Genomic DNA, 15,953 nt, shown 5'->3' with positions numbered 1-15,953 from the left:
TTTTCAACATTGAGGTCTCCTCTCTAAATTTTGATGAAGCCCATTTTGCAGAGTTATGCTAAGGCCCACATAAGATCATACATGCTGTGAAAGCACTTTGCAAACATTAAATGCTAAACAAATGTAATGACATGTATGCTAACTCTAAACCTAAAGCACAGTATTATTTATAACCAGCTCCCCAATCTAACTTGTTTCTAGAGATACCACACCAGGCAAAAAAGGACTAATTTGAATTTTATCTGCTCTCCCAAGTGGTTAGGACAGAAAGCAGAAAAATGCCCAAAGAAAGAAGGAAGATCAGCACATCAAACAGACCAGATATAATCCACAACAGAGATACCTGACTGCCTAATTGGGAATTCAGGCATAGACTTCTTTACCCTATAGAACAGTGGTTCTCAACCTTCCTAATGCCGCGACCCTTTAATACAGTTCCTTATGTTGTGATGACCTCCAATTTCATTGTTACAAATTGAACATAACTAAAGCATAGTGATTAATCACAAAAACAATATGTAACTATACATGTGTTTTCCGATGGTCTTAGGCGACCCCTGTGAAAGGGTCGTTTGACCCCCAAAGGGGTCGCGACCCACAGGTTGAGAACCGCTGCTATAGAACCACCCCTGGCCTCACACATCTCTCTCCCTGGGTAGATACTCGCCTCTAGGAGGAGGACATCAAATGTCTCCACAGTGTCTCATATTCTGAAAATGCTCTTGTAATCAATTCTATATATTATGCCTCACAAGGACTAGAGAAGTATGTTAATATTATCCTTGGACCAGAAAAGAGAGACAGCTAGCACTTAAGTGATTTGCCTCAGGTTATAGAGGGAATTAATGACGATATTAACATTCACAGGGCCTTCTCTCTGTGGCAAGGAGAACTCCTTTATTCCTCTAGTTGTGGGTTTTCTGTATTATGATAAGATTTACAAATCCTTAAGGCAGGGACCTTGAAGTACCATTAAGGGTCTGAGGGGGCAAGTATAAATTCTTCCTGGCTTAGCCGCTCCTACATGTCATAGGAGGTAGGTGCAATTTTCAGTGGGAAAAAGTAATGTATAGAAATAAGTTGATCCATAGCTAGGCAGGAAATAAAAAGAAGAAACAAGAGGCAAATCTGAGTTTTGTCTACTGATTCTCAAACTGTTGATTTCTCAAGGATTGGCTTAACTGTGTTAAAAACAATATGTATGTAATAAAGCAATTGCATGGGGTTATTCCCATGACTTACCATGATCTTGACAGCTGGTTCCCATTTTCTATCTGAGAGTGTATGGTTAATACATTAAGTGACCTTGAAATTTTAAAATATGGAAGTAAATCTGAGCACTCTCAGGTGGGACAGGACTCATGATCAGAATGAATTGGTAGAAAGGTAGCTGTCTCAGGCATTAATCGCTTCACCAGTTATTTCTGGTTTTTCTTATATACAGGTTGTAGGAAGGTCCTGCCTCATCCCCTTTTAAGACAGGCATGGCATAGGACTTGCTCTGGCCATTAAAGTATGAGCAAAAATGACACATGTTGCTTCTAGTGAAAGCTTTAAGAGCTAGTGTGAGACATGCCATAGACCTTGCTCCTCTGTCATAGTGTCTGGTGTTTGGCTGTGTTTCAGAGAATAGCCGGTCTATTGACTTGGTACTGAACTGAGGCCAAACAGAACAGAGGAACACACAATCCATGGTGGATATGAAGTCTGAGAGAGAAAAAACACTTAGATTTGTGGGTTGTTTGTAATCAAAGCATAATATACAGGATGGGGCACAAGTGGGTTTACAGTTGTGAGTATGAGAAACACAGTTATTCTTGTATTATTACTTATTAATTATTGTTTTAGTTTCCACATGAAAAATTGTAAACCTATTTTGCCCACCCTGTACACTGTCCTAACTGAATAAGTTAACCTTATTCACAAGGAGCAGCTACACTGAAGGGAATGAGAGATTAGAAAAACACGTTGTACATATCGAGTGGATATCCATAAACCTGAAGGGGAAAGTAAACACCAAGTATCTGAGGGAAAAGAAGTGGAGCAGTAGAAAACCAACTTCCTGTGGATGGATCAGCCACATGCTCTCCTCACACAGGTGGCTAAGACTCGCGGTGATCAGACCACCACACGGAGACTCTATCCTTTTGAGCTGTCAAAAATGTTGTCCTGAAAAAATGGAAGAAGCTGATACATTTTTGACTTCTCCAGAAAATAAAATGATCTTTCAAAAGCAACACTGTGATTTTTCAAAAGCTGGGGAGGCAGTGATGGGAACTGCAAATTGGAATTGCATTGGCTCAATAGGGAAGAACTGCTTAATTCTAAGGAAGTAATGGGAAACATGGGAGAATAAATAGCTACTAACGTGGGGAACACTGAGCATAAAAATGTACTCCAGCTTTCAGAGAAGAATACAAAAGATTTACAGAAAAGATATGTATGATATTGAAATAATCAAGTCTGAAAGGAATGGGAAATCTGGCAAGCTCTGTTATAGCACATTATGGTTGAGTCAGAATAATCCTGATGAGGAGCTCCCAGTCCTCGCAGGGTGATCCATTAATGTATTTGACAAATGTTTATTAGGCAGCTACTAGGAGTTAGAAATTGTGCTAAAACATTGGGGGGTCCAAAGAGGATATAGTTCCTACCCTCAAGGTGCTTACAATAAAGTGAAACAAACACATAATAAACCAACAAGCCCCCAGCTAGCATTTATTAAACACTTAGTAATTGTTAGTGATTATGAGAGGATCCTTACATAGCCTCTACCCCTAATTTTTACAAGCCTGCTGTGTAAGGGTTCATTGTCCTTTTTGTAAAAACAGGAGACACTGAGACTCAGAGAGATAAATTTGGCCCTACACTCAGATAATAATGGACTAAACTTGAAATAAATTTTTCTGTGATTTCAACATGTGTATTCTTTCAAGCATACCTTGATGCCTTTCATATCTAACTCTAAGAGTACGTGGCGCTACTATTTTACATTTCTGAAATATTAATTTAATGTGCGTGTGTGTGTGAGAGTGCATGCACGTATGTGTGCTTTAAGCAAACAATGGATTTAATCCCATAGGAAAAAACTGCTCTTTTATGGGATTACATTTTGGTCACTCTTTTCGGTTCAACTGGAAGATGAGTTTTGAAACTCATGGGACATTAATGATTTACAAGCCATATTTCAAGAATCTTTCTAGTAAGTCATGCGCAAAATACTAAGTTGCTTTTCAGTATAGTCCAGAAACATATTTAATACCAAAAAAGTATACTCAGATAAAATAACAAAATCTTCTGTAAAAAGGCAAGCAATGGTCAAACTGGTTTTCCTAATTTATAGCTGAGGGTAGAAATTCTCTTCTTTTAAGAGCTTCTAGTTCTTTTCCTTCAGGACTTGAATTCCAAGAATTAAAAAGGGAGGTTTTGCGTGTTTTTTTTTTTTTTTTTTCCTTTCATAAGCCCCAGTAATGTACACCTATAATTAGAGGAAAATTTGGCATCTGAGACTACAACTCACCATTTACTACAAGCCAAACAGCTAAATTGATGTTAGCATTCTGGAAGAAAAATTGTACCTCTGGTGCTGAGTTGCTTCCCTATGAACGCTGAGCCAAATATTAATGTAGATTTGAAAGGAAACAAAAAGCATTCAAACGCTAATGTTCCTCAGGCTTATAAATTGGAATTCAGGCCCTTTAAATGGAGTTGGATTTCTTGAAGCAAAACTACTCCTATTATTTTTGTAGTGCTGCTCTGACCCACTGTTTACGTTCCACATAACAATGTTCAAAATTCTTCAGATACAATAGAAATGGGAACCTCTGTGCTGGAGGCTCCTGCGGCGGACTCACCCCAGGGAGCAGAGGCACACGCCAGAGAGCCCATTTCTCAGGACGTGGGAAGACATGTGACATGCTACTCAGAGGCCTTTCTGTAACCTGGTGCACCCAAGAAAAACTATTGCTTGTTAATCTTTAAAAAATGTTGTTGCTTTAATCTTATTTTAGAAGTCGTACATGTTCATTATAGAAAAAGTAAGAATTTTACGTAAGCAAAAAAGAAAAAAACCATGCAATCCAATAACCGAATAAAAACCACTGGTAATATCTTGTCATATCTTTTTAGACCCTTTTCTTTGTAGACAAATTAATATTTTTATAAAAATGTAATATTAGTTATTACCTTATTTTTTCACCTAATAACATATGCAAAGAATATTTACAAATCATTTCACATGGCTGTATAGTATTAGTATATGTTTATCCCATATATTTTTAAAACCAACCACTTGAATATTGATGTTGTCTCCAATATTTGGTTATTATAATACTACAGGCCTGATGTACAAAATTTGTGCAAGAGTAGGCCTTTCTTCCCCCGGCTGCTGGCACCGGCTTCCCTCTGGCACCCGGGACCCAGGCTTCCCTAGTAGTCCCAGCTTCGTCCGGAAGGTCATCTGGAAGGATGTCTGGTCTAATTAGCATATTATGCTTTTATCATTATAGATCATTCCTTAAAGATCTTTGCCAGAGTCTTTGGAAAGAAATTAAATGTTTATTTTAAGACAGTGATTTATTTATTTATCTATATATCTGTTTATTTTTGGAGGTGGAATACAATTATGGGTAATGACTAAAAAATTATTATTAGATCTTAGCTCTGTTCACTTCTTATTTTCTACTCACTGATAGTCCTGTCCGAGGAGCAACCTCGGGGCTAGGTGCCAAGGCTAACTGTCTTCCCTGTCCTTGCCTCCCTTCCTAATGAGACTGGGGTTCTCCCCTGGCCCAGCCCAGACTCCAGCCTCTGTCCCTGAGGATGAGCCTGGTTTGGGTACTGCTGAAAGAAAGATCCAGCTGGGATCTTTGGCCACTCTGATTAGCCAGCCCTGCTACCCATGGGTTCCAGAATGTCTGATGGGCTCTAACAGTTTATTTTAAAACTAGAGGCACAGTGCACGAAATTCATGAATGGGGGTGGGGTGTCCCTCAGCCCGGCTTGTGCCCTCTCGCAATCTGGGACCCCTCGGGTAGGGTCCCTAGGCCTGGCTGGCGATCAGGGCCTATCGGGGCTTTCCTTCCCCTGGCTACTGGCAGCTGGCCCTGCCCCCACCACTGGCACTGACTGCCACCTGTGCGGTGCTGTCCCTCCCCTCCCCTGCCACTGGTTGCCTCCCTCTGTGGGGCAATCAATCATGGGGCCCCCAGATCAACTGCCCCGCAGAAGGAGGCCCTGCCCACCTGCTGCAGTGCCGCCAGCTGGGTGGCCTGGGCCTTCCTCTTTGGGGCATTAGCAAAGCCACTCCTCCCCCCCCCCAGTCGATCACTCGATCACTCCACTAGCCAGTGACCTGGGCCTCCCTCTGCAGGGCAATTGTGGGGCGATGGTGGGGGGGCCCCCCTGACCAATCACATTGCACCCGCCTTGGCTGGCCTGGCACCAGTGCGTGTCATAGCATGGTTGTCTGGAAGGTTGTCTCAATGGTCATTCTGCTGTTTGGTCATTAGGTTTATTTGCATATTACGCTTTTATTATTATAGGTAGAGATTATCTTGACTGCCCGGAGCCCTCAGGACTCACCTCTGCAGGATCCACACCATCCTCTGACGCCAACCTTTGGTGTTGTTCTTAAACATTTTGCCACTTCACATGAACATGCTTTCTTTCACCCCTCAGACATTAGTGAGCCCCTACTTTTTGGACAGTTGTCTAGGTCTGGGGATATAGCTATTAAGGACACAGTTTCCTTTATGGAGTGGGTCCAGGCTTCAGAAGTCCTGGGGAACGTGAGGGGAGGGTGAGAGAGCACGAGCGAGCCTTTATTGCATACAGTTGGAAAATCTTCTCTGGAGGTCATTTTCTTTTTTTTTTTTGCTTAAAATATTACAAAGAGTAGTACGTTTGTCTCCTTTTTTTCCCCCTTGACCTTCCCTCAGCCTTCCCTATGGAGGTCATTTTCAATAGGTGGTGGGTCATGTTTAGTTTGGAATGATTGTGGCATTAGATATAGCTGGTGTCTTTAGCATGTGCTTTATTTTCATGGCTTTCTCTTAAACTCATGATAATCCATGTGAACATAAGTTTGGAAGAAAACAAATCACCTAGGAAAGTTAAACTACACTTATGTTAACATATGTTACAAATATATTGCCATCCATACATACAGCCAATTGGGCCTCCACCACCAACACATTCCCCACCTTCGAAGGAGTGTTTATCAATGCAGTAAAGTGTGGGGCACAAAAGCACAGACAGGGAGGACTCCTGGCTCACAACATTATCATCATTTACATAAGATTGTAACATCTGATCCACCGAACTCTCAATCTGCAGAAATCTACTTTAAAAATGGAACCATTAAGCAGGTGAAAACAACTTGTCTCTATTCAATGTCAAGTATATCTGTACAGCATTTTTTTTTTTATACTGCCCAGACTCACAACTGTGAACTGAAAGAGATCTCAGAAATCTCCTAGCCCAAGGCTGTCATTGTAGGAATGAGACAACTGTGCCGAAGTTAAATGGCTTCTAGTTCTTTCATTTCAGAGTTTGAATGTTTCAAACAATTAACGATGTGTCTAAAAGTGAAAAAGAAGGGGAAGAAAGTGAAGAGAGCAAATGAAAATTTCTTCCAAAAGTGTCAAAAATGAAAATATATTAATAAATAATTGTTGTGCAATCAAATCAAATCCAAATTCTTTCGCCTGACATTCAAGGTCAGTTTCTTGTTTCTAACTATAACAGGTTCTCCTCTTTAGCCAAATCAATTTTTGAACACAATTAACATTTTACTGCAAGCATATAGATACAGGATACCATTCAGCATGCTAACCCATAGCCTTGACCTTCACAACTAGCTCAGAAATCCAGCTGTTTTTTCCAGACAAATGGGTCTGTCCTTGGTGATGGGTCCTTGGCTCACATGCACTCTGTAAGGAACACATGTACTTGCAAGTACAAAATATTACTTTGGAAGTTTAATAATTCTTTGCATAGGTTGATATTTGTTGTCTCCAAGATTTTACAACCAGGATTTTACAACCCCCAGGATACCCTAGGGAGGATCTGTTGCTGCTCTCTAGATCTCTTTCTCTCTCTCTCTTTCTTTTTAAAATATATTTTTATTGATTTCAGAGAGAAAGGGAGAGAGATAGAGAGATGGAAACATCAATGATGGGAGAGAATCATTGGTCGGCTGCCTCCTGCATGCCTTCTACTGGGGATCAATACCGCAACCCGGCCCTGTGCCCTGACAGGGAATCCAACCGTGACCTCCTGGTTCATAGGTTGACGCTCACCTACTGAGCCATGCCGGCTGGGCTGGATCTCTTTTTTTCAAGCATATCTTAGAATACCAGCTGCCTGGCTTCTTATCTACATCATGGTTACCATCAGACACACTCTCTAAGGAGGAGGTCAGCTAGCCTCTGGAAGGCTTTCTGAGATCAGATTTGATCTTTCCAATTGCTGCCCCTGCTTTTTCGTCCAGCTCTTGCTACGATTGACTTTGCCACTGTGGGTGGACCTAATAATGTACACTCCCTCCCTTCTCGATGCCGCACCATACTCCAAGGCTCCCCTAGTCCTTATACAATCCCAGCTCCAGAGCCTAGCACAGGTCAGAACCGCTTTCAACTTGGAGGGAATGAGAAGCCCAGCAATGCAGGTGACACCAGGGATGCATGTTGGGTCAGACGATACTCCTGGGGCTGGGTCATCATTTTCTTTCACTTCTCTCAGTCTGTAGTCCTTCTTCTACAAGTGCTCAACCAGCCTTGTCCACTCTGGGCCCATCTACATATGACACTAAAAGAATATGCCGGTTTGTTTCCCTTACATCAGACTGATATTTAGATTTGGATAAATGAGTTTTGAAAATGTTCTGGCTTATATTTTTTCCACCATAATAGCTCAGTTGTTTGATACACAAATGTGTCCAAGATTATCTCTTTTTAAAAAGTTCGAACATTACCTGCTGATGAAAAATAAATCCCGGTAATGGGGAAAAACAACACAAAGGATTGAACTTTATTTATCCTTTCCTTGGTACATTTGAGACAAGGTAATTGAAATGTCTCTCCTCTTTCAGAAGATAAAGGGACCGTATTATTAACAATCAACTATCGATTTTCAGATTTACATTGTTTTGGGTCATTTGGCATATTTCTTTCCAGCAAATTGCTTGATAGTAGTAAGGAAAATGTTCTATAAAATGAGCAAGTAAGATGCAATATTTCCAAGCTTGGTCCATAGAGTGATTCCAGCTGTGTGGTAAAAGCAATTTGCTGGGGTGGCTACTTTTGTTAGCAATTTCTTAAGAGAGGCAGCCAGGATATATATTTATATATCTCCGATTGGCATTAAACTCAGTCTGGGGAAAGTAAATAAAATATAATTGATTTTTCTCTGGAAGATGTGATATTTTACCACATTATGTAACAAGGAATATGGTCAACAAATCAAATGTTTCATTTTCCTTTTAAAAAAAATATATTTCTTTATTGATTTCAGAGAGGAAGGAAGAGGGAGAGAGAGATAGAAACATCAATGATGAAAGAGAATCACTGATAGGCTACCTCCTGCACACCCCCTACTGGGGATCGAGCCCACAACCCAGGCATGTGCCCTTGGCCGGAATCGAACCCGGGACCCTCAGTCTGCAGGCCGACGCTCTATCCACTGAGCAAACAGGCTAGGGCATCATTTTCCTTTTTGTAAAAAAAGAAAACTGCTGCCTGGTCAGTGTGGCTTGGTTGGAGCATTGTCCAGTAAACCGAAAGGTCATGGGCTTGATTTCTGGTCAGGGTATATGCTCAGGTTTTGGGTGCGATCCCTGTCGAGGTGCATGTTTCTTTCTCATATCAATGTTTCTTCCCCCCACCTCTCTCTCTCCCTCTCTCAAGTCAATAAAAACACATCCTTGGGTGAGGATTAAAAAAATATTAGGGAAGTGGTCAGTTTCTAATCAAGTCCTGACCCTTCAAAAAAATAAAATAAAACATGAAACTGCTAAAGTTGAAATGTCTTTAGAAAAAATTAGTATTAGCATAACATATTAAGAACAACCTAACATGTCTCTTTCAAATAGTTCTCTTCCAAAATAGTACATACAAATTGGAAACTTTGTTTTCCAATAGAAATGCCCTTACCAATGCATATAATTTTAGAAGTACATTCTATAGCACGTTTAAAAATGTTTGAGTATTCTGAGAAAATTACCTGTAAAATTTAGGGTAGTATTTCAAAAATATTTTAAACATATAAAACTTGATTGTGGTGCAGCAAAAAAGAATCATTGAATTCTAGAAAACCACTTTTCTACCATTTCATGAAAATGGTTCACTATTTAGCGAGACCAAAGGCGCTCTATTTCTGGTATCATCTACATCAAAGGCAATTCTTACGAAATTGGTAATTTGGTAGACTTTTATTCCAATAACGGAGGCTGAGCTCACTCATTCCTGTTTAAGTCACTAACACAATAAATGGCTTAAGCGGGACCCTAAATTGAACTCCTCCTGATGAATCGATTCTCACCGTGCAGAGAGAGTACTTAGCTGAAAAGACTACCCGGCGTTTCAAATATATCCACTTGCCGATTACCTGACGAGCCTTTCCTGCTGACTCCTCATCAGCACATGATAGCCTCCTTGGCATTGTTCGGCTCTGCTTTAAAATGCAGAAATAGGCAAATCTCCCCCGCTCTCATTTGAAGTCAGACACGTGCAGCATGGAAGCTGACAGGCGCTGCTGCAAGGAAGGAGGAAATAGGGCCCCCAGAGACCTCTCAGGAAAATACCTGTAGGAGGCCATTAAAACAACAGCGCTCTAGGTAAGATCCTAAGAAGCTTTAATCAAAGAGCAGCATGGATCTTATATTCTCCTTTCTTCACCTCGATTCATATCATCAGTTCATTAGGACACTCGGTAAGAAGCAACATTTCAAAAACACTCCCTGGATATGCCCAGAAAAAAAGTGCCAAAGACACAGTTCGCACAGGCAACGAATTTCGTGGAGAAGGAGACATTTAAAAATGAGTAAGAGGAAAATAACACAGAGGGGCCTTTATCAGTTTTCCATAGCAAGTCATTCATAAGGAGTAATTCAAGCCAGCCCCAAGGCAAACTTCTGCAAAAAATTCAATTGGACTCCTTTTTTCCAGCTATTTGCCTCAGGAATGTTCTAATCTCTCGCCTCCTCCCCACCCTACTCCATTCAGTGTCATATTAAAAGAAGTTCTGTTAAGTGTCAGTATATCGTAGTGATTAACCGTTTGAGTCCCAAGCAGCGCAATCGCGCTGCTGAGATTTTATGTCGAGAAAACATACGATTCGTTTGAGTCCCAGGGGGTATTGAAAAAACACTGTCGAAGAATCCCAAACAGCGCAACCGCGCTTTCTCTAAATGAGTACGAAAAGACCCAAACAGCGTGATAGCGCTTGTTTTATTTTATGTTGAGAAATACCAAGCAGCGCGATCGCATGCTTGGGACTCAAACGGTTAAAAATGCCGTCTATACAGCCAGTCAGATTGAAGATGAAAAGACAGGTTCCTCCAGTTACTTGCTTGTAACTTTGGGGAAGTCACTTAAGCATCTGGGCCCAGTTTATTCATATGTAACATGGGAATGATAATAACCAACCTCTCAGGATTACTCTGAGAAGGAAGGTATTCAGTGAAGGCAGGAGCCTAGCAGAGAGCCAGGTTCAATAAACGGCAATTGTTTTATTATTATGAACTGATTCCCACTGAATGAACTTGGTGCAACCGCAGCTCATCCTGAGGGCATTCTATCTTAAACGGAATTTCTCGTGGATTGTGGAATTCTCAGGACTCAAAGATGTCAATTTATGCCAGGAGTTTCAGGCACCCAGATGAGCTGGCAGGGGAGTTATTTTCTGTGATGGAAGCCTTCCTTGTGCCCTTCAAATAAACACATAGGCAGCTGTGAGCACTGAAGCTGGCTCAGAAGAATTGAGATTATATGACAGTTCTGTCACTTGCCAAGTGTGTGACCTCGGGCACATCACTATTTAATTCTGCGTGGCCTAGGCTTTCTCTTGGGTAAGGTGGGGATAATGATATATCAAAGGGTTATTAAGAGGATTACATGACACAAGGCACAAAAATAAGTGCTGTCAGTAGTCAGTGCCATGCAACTGTAAATTGTTACCATGTCCCATTCCTTGTCCTTGTCCTGAAATATGCCTTACGAGTGATAGAAATTTCTTACCACAGACAGACACATAATAAACCAACTAGTTAACAATGAACCAGAGAAGGAAAAAAGAAAACAAAACAAAACATATTCCAGCATTTGTTTGGCTAGAAGAGTTTGAGAATCATCAAAATTACCTGGTGAAACGACTACAGATATAAGCAACTAAATGGTTGAATCTCAAAGCATTAAGGTAAGTGATAGAAGCCAGGCACACAGTTGTACATCTATGAATAAATGGATTGTAAACTGAGATATATACAGACAAAGGAATATCATTCAGCCTTAAAATAGAAGAAAATTCAAACACACACTACAAAATGGAAGACAAATATTGCATGATTCCACTTTTACGAAGTACCTAGAAGAGTTAAACTCACAGAGACAAGAAGTAGAAAGGTAGTTGTCAAGGACTCGGGAGAGGAAAGAACCATTAGGTAGTGTTTAGTTGGTAGAGTTTCAATTGAGAAGATGAAGAAGTTCTAGAGATGGTTGGTGGTGATGGTTGTACAACATTATGAATGTACTTAATGCCACAGAGCTGTACAATTAAAAATAGCGAAAATAGTAAATTTCATGTTATGTACATTTCACCACAGTAAAAAAGATAAAGAAGGCAGGCACAAATAGAACATATTAAATGACTCAACTTATGAAAAAGTCTAAACAGACAAATCTGACTCTTACTGATAGAAGAATCAGTGGTTGTAGAGGTTCAGGAGATAACTTTCTGGGGAAAAGGAAATGTTCTGTATCTTGAATGGGGTGGTAGGTATAGGGAGAATATATTTTAAAACTCACCTCACTATATACATTACATGAGTCCATTTTATGATATGTAAATTATACTTCTTTGTGCTGGTTAGTTTTATGTGTCAAAATTGGGTAGGCTATAGTACCCAGTTTGTTTCAACACCAGTTTAGATGTTGCTGTGAAGCTATTTTTTCTTAGGTGTGCTTAGCATTGAAATCAGTAGATTTTGAGTAAAGCAGATTACCCTATAATGCAGGTGGGCCTTATGCAATCATTTTAAGGCTTTAAGAGAAAAGACTGATGCCTCCTGAAGAGGAAGAAATTATGCCATTTTTCTCAAAACTGCAATATCAACCTTTGCTGGAGTTTCCAGCCTGCTGGCCTGGCCTACAGATTTGGCACTCAAGAGCTCTTATAATTGTGCGAGCCAATGCCTTAAAATATATCTACTTATAAATATCTCTATATACACCTCCTATTGGTTATATTGTTCTGGAGAACCCTGACTAATGTACCCATTAAGTTTCTTTGAAAATAAAAAAAATTAAAAATGAACTAGGATACTCTATAAAAATAAGCATTTTAACCCCCACACTGGACTTATTGAATTAGAATATCTGGGGGTAAGACCAGAGCCTATGCAGTTTTTTAAAAAAAATTAAAAATATTTTTATTGATTTCAGAGAGGAAGAGAGAGGGAGAGAGATAGAAATATCAATGATGAGAGAGAATCATTGATTGGCTGTCTCCTGCACACCCCACACTGGGGATCTAGCCAACAACCTGGGGATATGCCCTGACTGGGCATTGAACCATGACCTCCTGGTTCATAGGTCAAACCTTAACTACTGAGTCATGCTGGCCGGGTGAGCCTATGCAGTTTTAAATAATTCTTTCAGGTCATTCTGATACATACCCTGCTAGGCATTAGAAATGTTCTGTAATCACCTCTTAATCTAGCTAAATAATTAACATTTTAAGAATTTTTAACCACATCAAATCACGTGTTCATGCCTTTTTATACATATACTAGTGCCCCATTGCACAGATTCGTGCACCTTGAAAGGAAATTAATTAGAAGGTAGCCGGCGAGACGGGCTGGACATGCCCTGGAGCCAACCTCCTGCTGTCCCTCCCCGCCGGCCACACCTGGGGTGGCACTGCGGCTTGAAGGTTGTCTGTGGAGTGAGCGGGGTCGCTCCGGCAGGTGGGGTCCCTTGGCCTGGCCTGTGGGGGCTGGGCTGAAACCGGCTCTCCAACATACCCCAAGGGGTCCCGGATTGTGAAAGGGGGGTTTTCGGGTGATGCTCCCTGGAATCGGGCTCCCTCCTCTTGGGTTCCAGGTGCATCACCCGAGAACTGCAGCTGCCAAGTCACCACAGCTCAGCAGCTCCTGCATTGAGCATCTGCCCCTGATGGTCATTGTGTGTCATAGCTACCAGTCGAACTGTCGGAGGTCGCTTAGGCATATATATATATATATATATATATATATATATATATATATATATATATATATATATTTTATGTAAATAAGAAACCATTTTTTAAAAAGAGGCAAAATTTCCCTTCCTTCCCTCCCTCCCTCCAAATAGGGTAGTGAACCATAGTGCAACCATAGGAATACTTTGAACTTTGGTCATAACTCATCTAACAAATGGTGACCAAGTGCATATAACATGTTAGGTACTGTTCTAAGGACTGCAGATATATGTGGAGATGAACAAGCCAGATCAAATTCCTGCCTCAGCTTCCATTCTAGGAGGGGATCCTTACCAGGAAGCCAATGAGGTCTACACAATAAACTGCTCAGCAGATTAAGAAACAACAAAAAGAAAACAAACATGTAGATCTTACAACTTGTATTTTTCTAGTACAATTTTACTGAAAGTACTAAACTAAGATGTGAGCAGCACCATGGGGTGATTAAGACACCTGCTGAGAGTAGAAGTACAGAAAAATGGAGTAAGAAATGAGCTCCAGTCCAGTGTGAATGTCAACGACTGAATCTGGGTTCCTTATAGCTCCTCAGCCTTGCTCTTTCAACCCATAGTTGCTACAAATATTAGGTAGTCATGTATGTTTTGCAAAGAAGAAAAATTGCTGCTAAGGCCATGACATTGTAGAAAAGGCTGCTGATAAATTCTTTTTGTCTGTAATGGGCAAGGCTAACTCCAGGAAAAGGAGAAGGCAAGTCTCTGGCTTGTTCTTTGCCCATTCATCATACACTTAGTAAATAGAGATTGTAATAGCATGTGCCTCCTAGACTGTGAGGGCAAACGAAACTAGAAATCCCTTAGCACAATGTCTGGTGCATAGACAGCTCTTGGTAAATATTAACTATCGTCATTGGTATATTGGGCTCATCAATTGGCCAGGCAACCCTGCAGGAGCTGGAGATGCAAAGACCACTGAAACACGCCTCTGCAACCAGAATCTGAACATCAAGCAGAAGGAGGGATGCCAAACAAATGACGTGTTCTAATTGCTCTCATAGGGGTCAGTGGTGTCACCGAAAGGGACTTCTCTGGTGTCTGGGAAGGGGGGAGGAAGAGTCAGGTGAGCCTTCTGGGAGGAGGTTTTGCCAGTGTTGACCTTTAATGTAACTGCAATTGTGCAAAGGCAATTTCAGGAAAGAAAAATATTTTCTGCCATTTGTGTAATGTTCTGATAACATTGTCAAATATTTTGCATGAAGACTCAAGTGCATAGGGCCATTCTCATTGGTACTAATAAAGGCTCATATTATTAGATTTGACATGTAGGCTGTGACAGAATTAAAGCTGGGTGTAGAGAGTGTAATTATTTTAGAGAGGAGAGTTAAAAGACAAGTTTGAGCTGCAAAGAACATTTGAAACCACTCTCATTCCATTAAAGAGAAAACAGAGGTGCACACACTGTATATGTAAACACAAGCATGGGTTTGTTCTCCATGGAAAGAAGTATGGAGGCAATGATTCATACCTGTTGGACTGTAGCCACTAGCCACATGTGGCTATCTAAATGTAAAGTAATTACGATAAATAAAATTAAGAATTCAGCCCCTCAGTTTGGCTGGCGTGGCTCAGTGTTTGAATGTTGACCTATGAACCAGGAGGTCACTGTTAGATTCCCTGTCAGGGTATATGCCCGGGTTTCGGGCTAGATCCCCGGTAGGGGGCATGCAGGAGGCAGCTGATCAGTGATCCTCTCTCATCATTGATGTTTCTCTCTCTCCCTCTCCCTTCCTCTCTGAAATCAATTAAATATATATATATTTTATATATATATATATAAATATATATATAAAATATATATATAAAATATATATAAAAAAATATATAAAAATATATATTTATATTAGAGGCCCAGTGCACAAATATTTGTGCACTCCGGGGCGGGGGTTCCCTCAGCCCAGCCTATGCCCTCTTGTAGTCTAGGACCCCTCGGAGGATGTCCACCTGCTGGCTTAGGCCCGCTCCCTGGGGAATCGGGCCCAAGCTGGCAGTCAGACATCCCTCTGGCAGCCTGGCAGCCCTCGGGGGATGTCCACTTGCCAGCGGGGAACAGGTCTAAGCTGCAGTCGGACATCCTTAGCACTGCTTAGGAGGCAGGAGAGGCTCCCACCACCACCACTGTACTGGCAACTGTCAGCCTGGCTTGTGGCTGAGCAGGGTTCGCCCTGTGGGAGCACACTGACCACCAGAGGGCAGCTCCTGCATTGAGCATCTGCCCCCTGGTGGTCAGTGTGTGTCATAGTGACCAGTCATTCCCAGTCTTTCTGCTGTTAGGGTCAGTTTGCATATTACCCTTTTATTATATAGTATAGAGGCCTGGTGCATGGGTGGGGGCCAGCTGGTTTGCCCTGAAGGGTGTCCCGGATCAGGGTGGGGGTCCCGCTGGGGTACCTGGCCAGCCTGGGTGAGGGGCTGATGGGTGTTTACAGGCTGGTCACACCCCTTCAGGGTGGGGGTCCCCACTGGGGTGCCTGGCCATCC

General features: G+C 41.4%; 1 protein-coding gene across 5 annotated transcripts in view; it reads right to left on the bottom strand.

Annotated features, from left to right (window-relative positions):
• The window catches only part of HS3ST5 (heparan sulfate-glucosamine 3-sulfotransferase 5), a 250,125-nt gene that overhangs the window by 52,568 nt on the left and 181,604 nt on the right, over positions 1-15,953 (bottom strand). The window contains exon 1 of one of the 5 annotated variants that reach the window (XM_070419283.1): positions 5,584-5,598. The exons of the other annotated variants lie outside the window; for them this stretch is intronic. The gene's annotated coding sequence lies outside the window, so the exon portion shown is untranslated. Of the gene's footprint in view, positions 1-5,583; positions 5,599-15,953 lie in introns of those variants that run through there. 5 annotated transcript variants of the gene reach the window in all.

Source organism: Myotis yumanensis, unplaced genomic scaffold (genome assembly GCF_028538775.1).
Source record: "Myotis yumanensis isolate MYYU_CA2020_CCGP unplaced genomic scaffold, mMyoYum1.0.hap1 SCAF_6, whole genome shotgun sequence".
Taxonomy (NCBI): domain Eukaryota; kingdom Metazoa; phylum Chordata; class Mammalia; order Chiroptera; family Vespertilionidae; genus Myotis; species Myotis yumanensis.
Note: the sequence above shows the minus strand (reverse complement) of the source record. Positions and strands in the feature narration are given on the sequence as shown.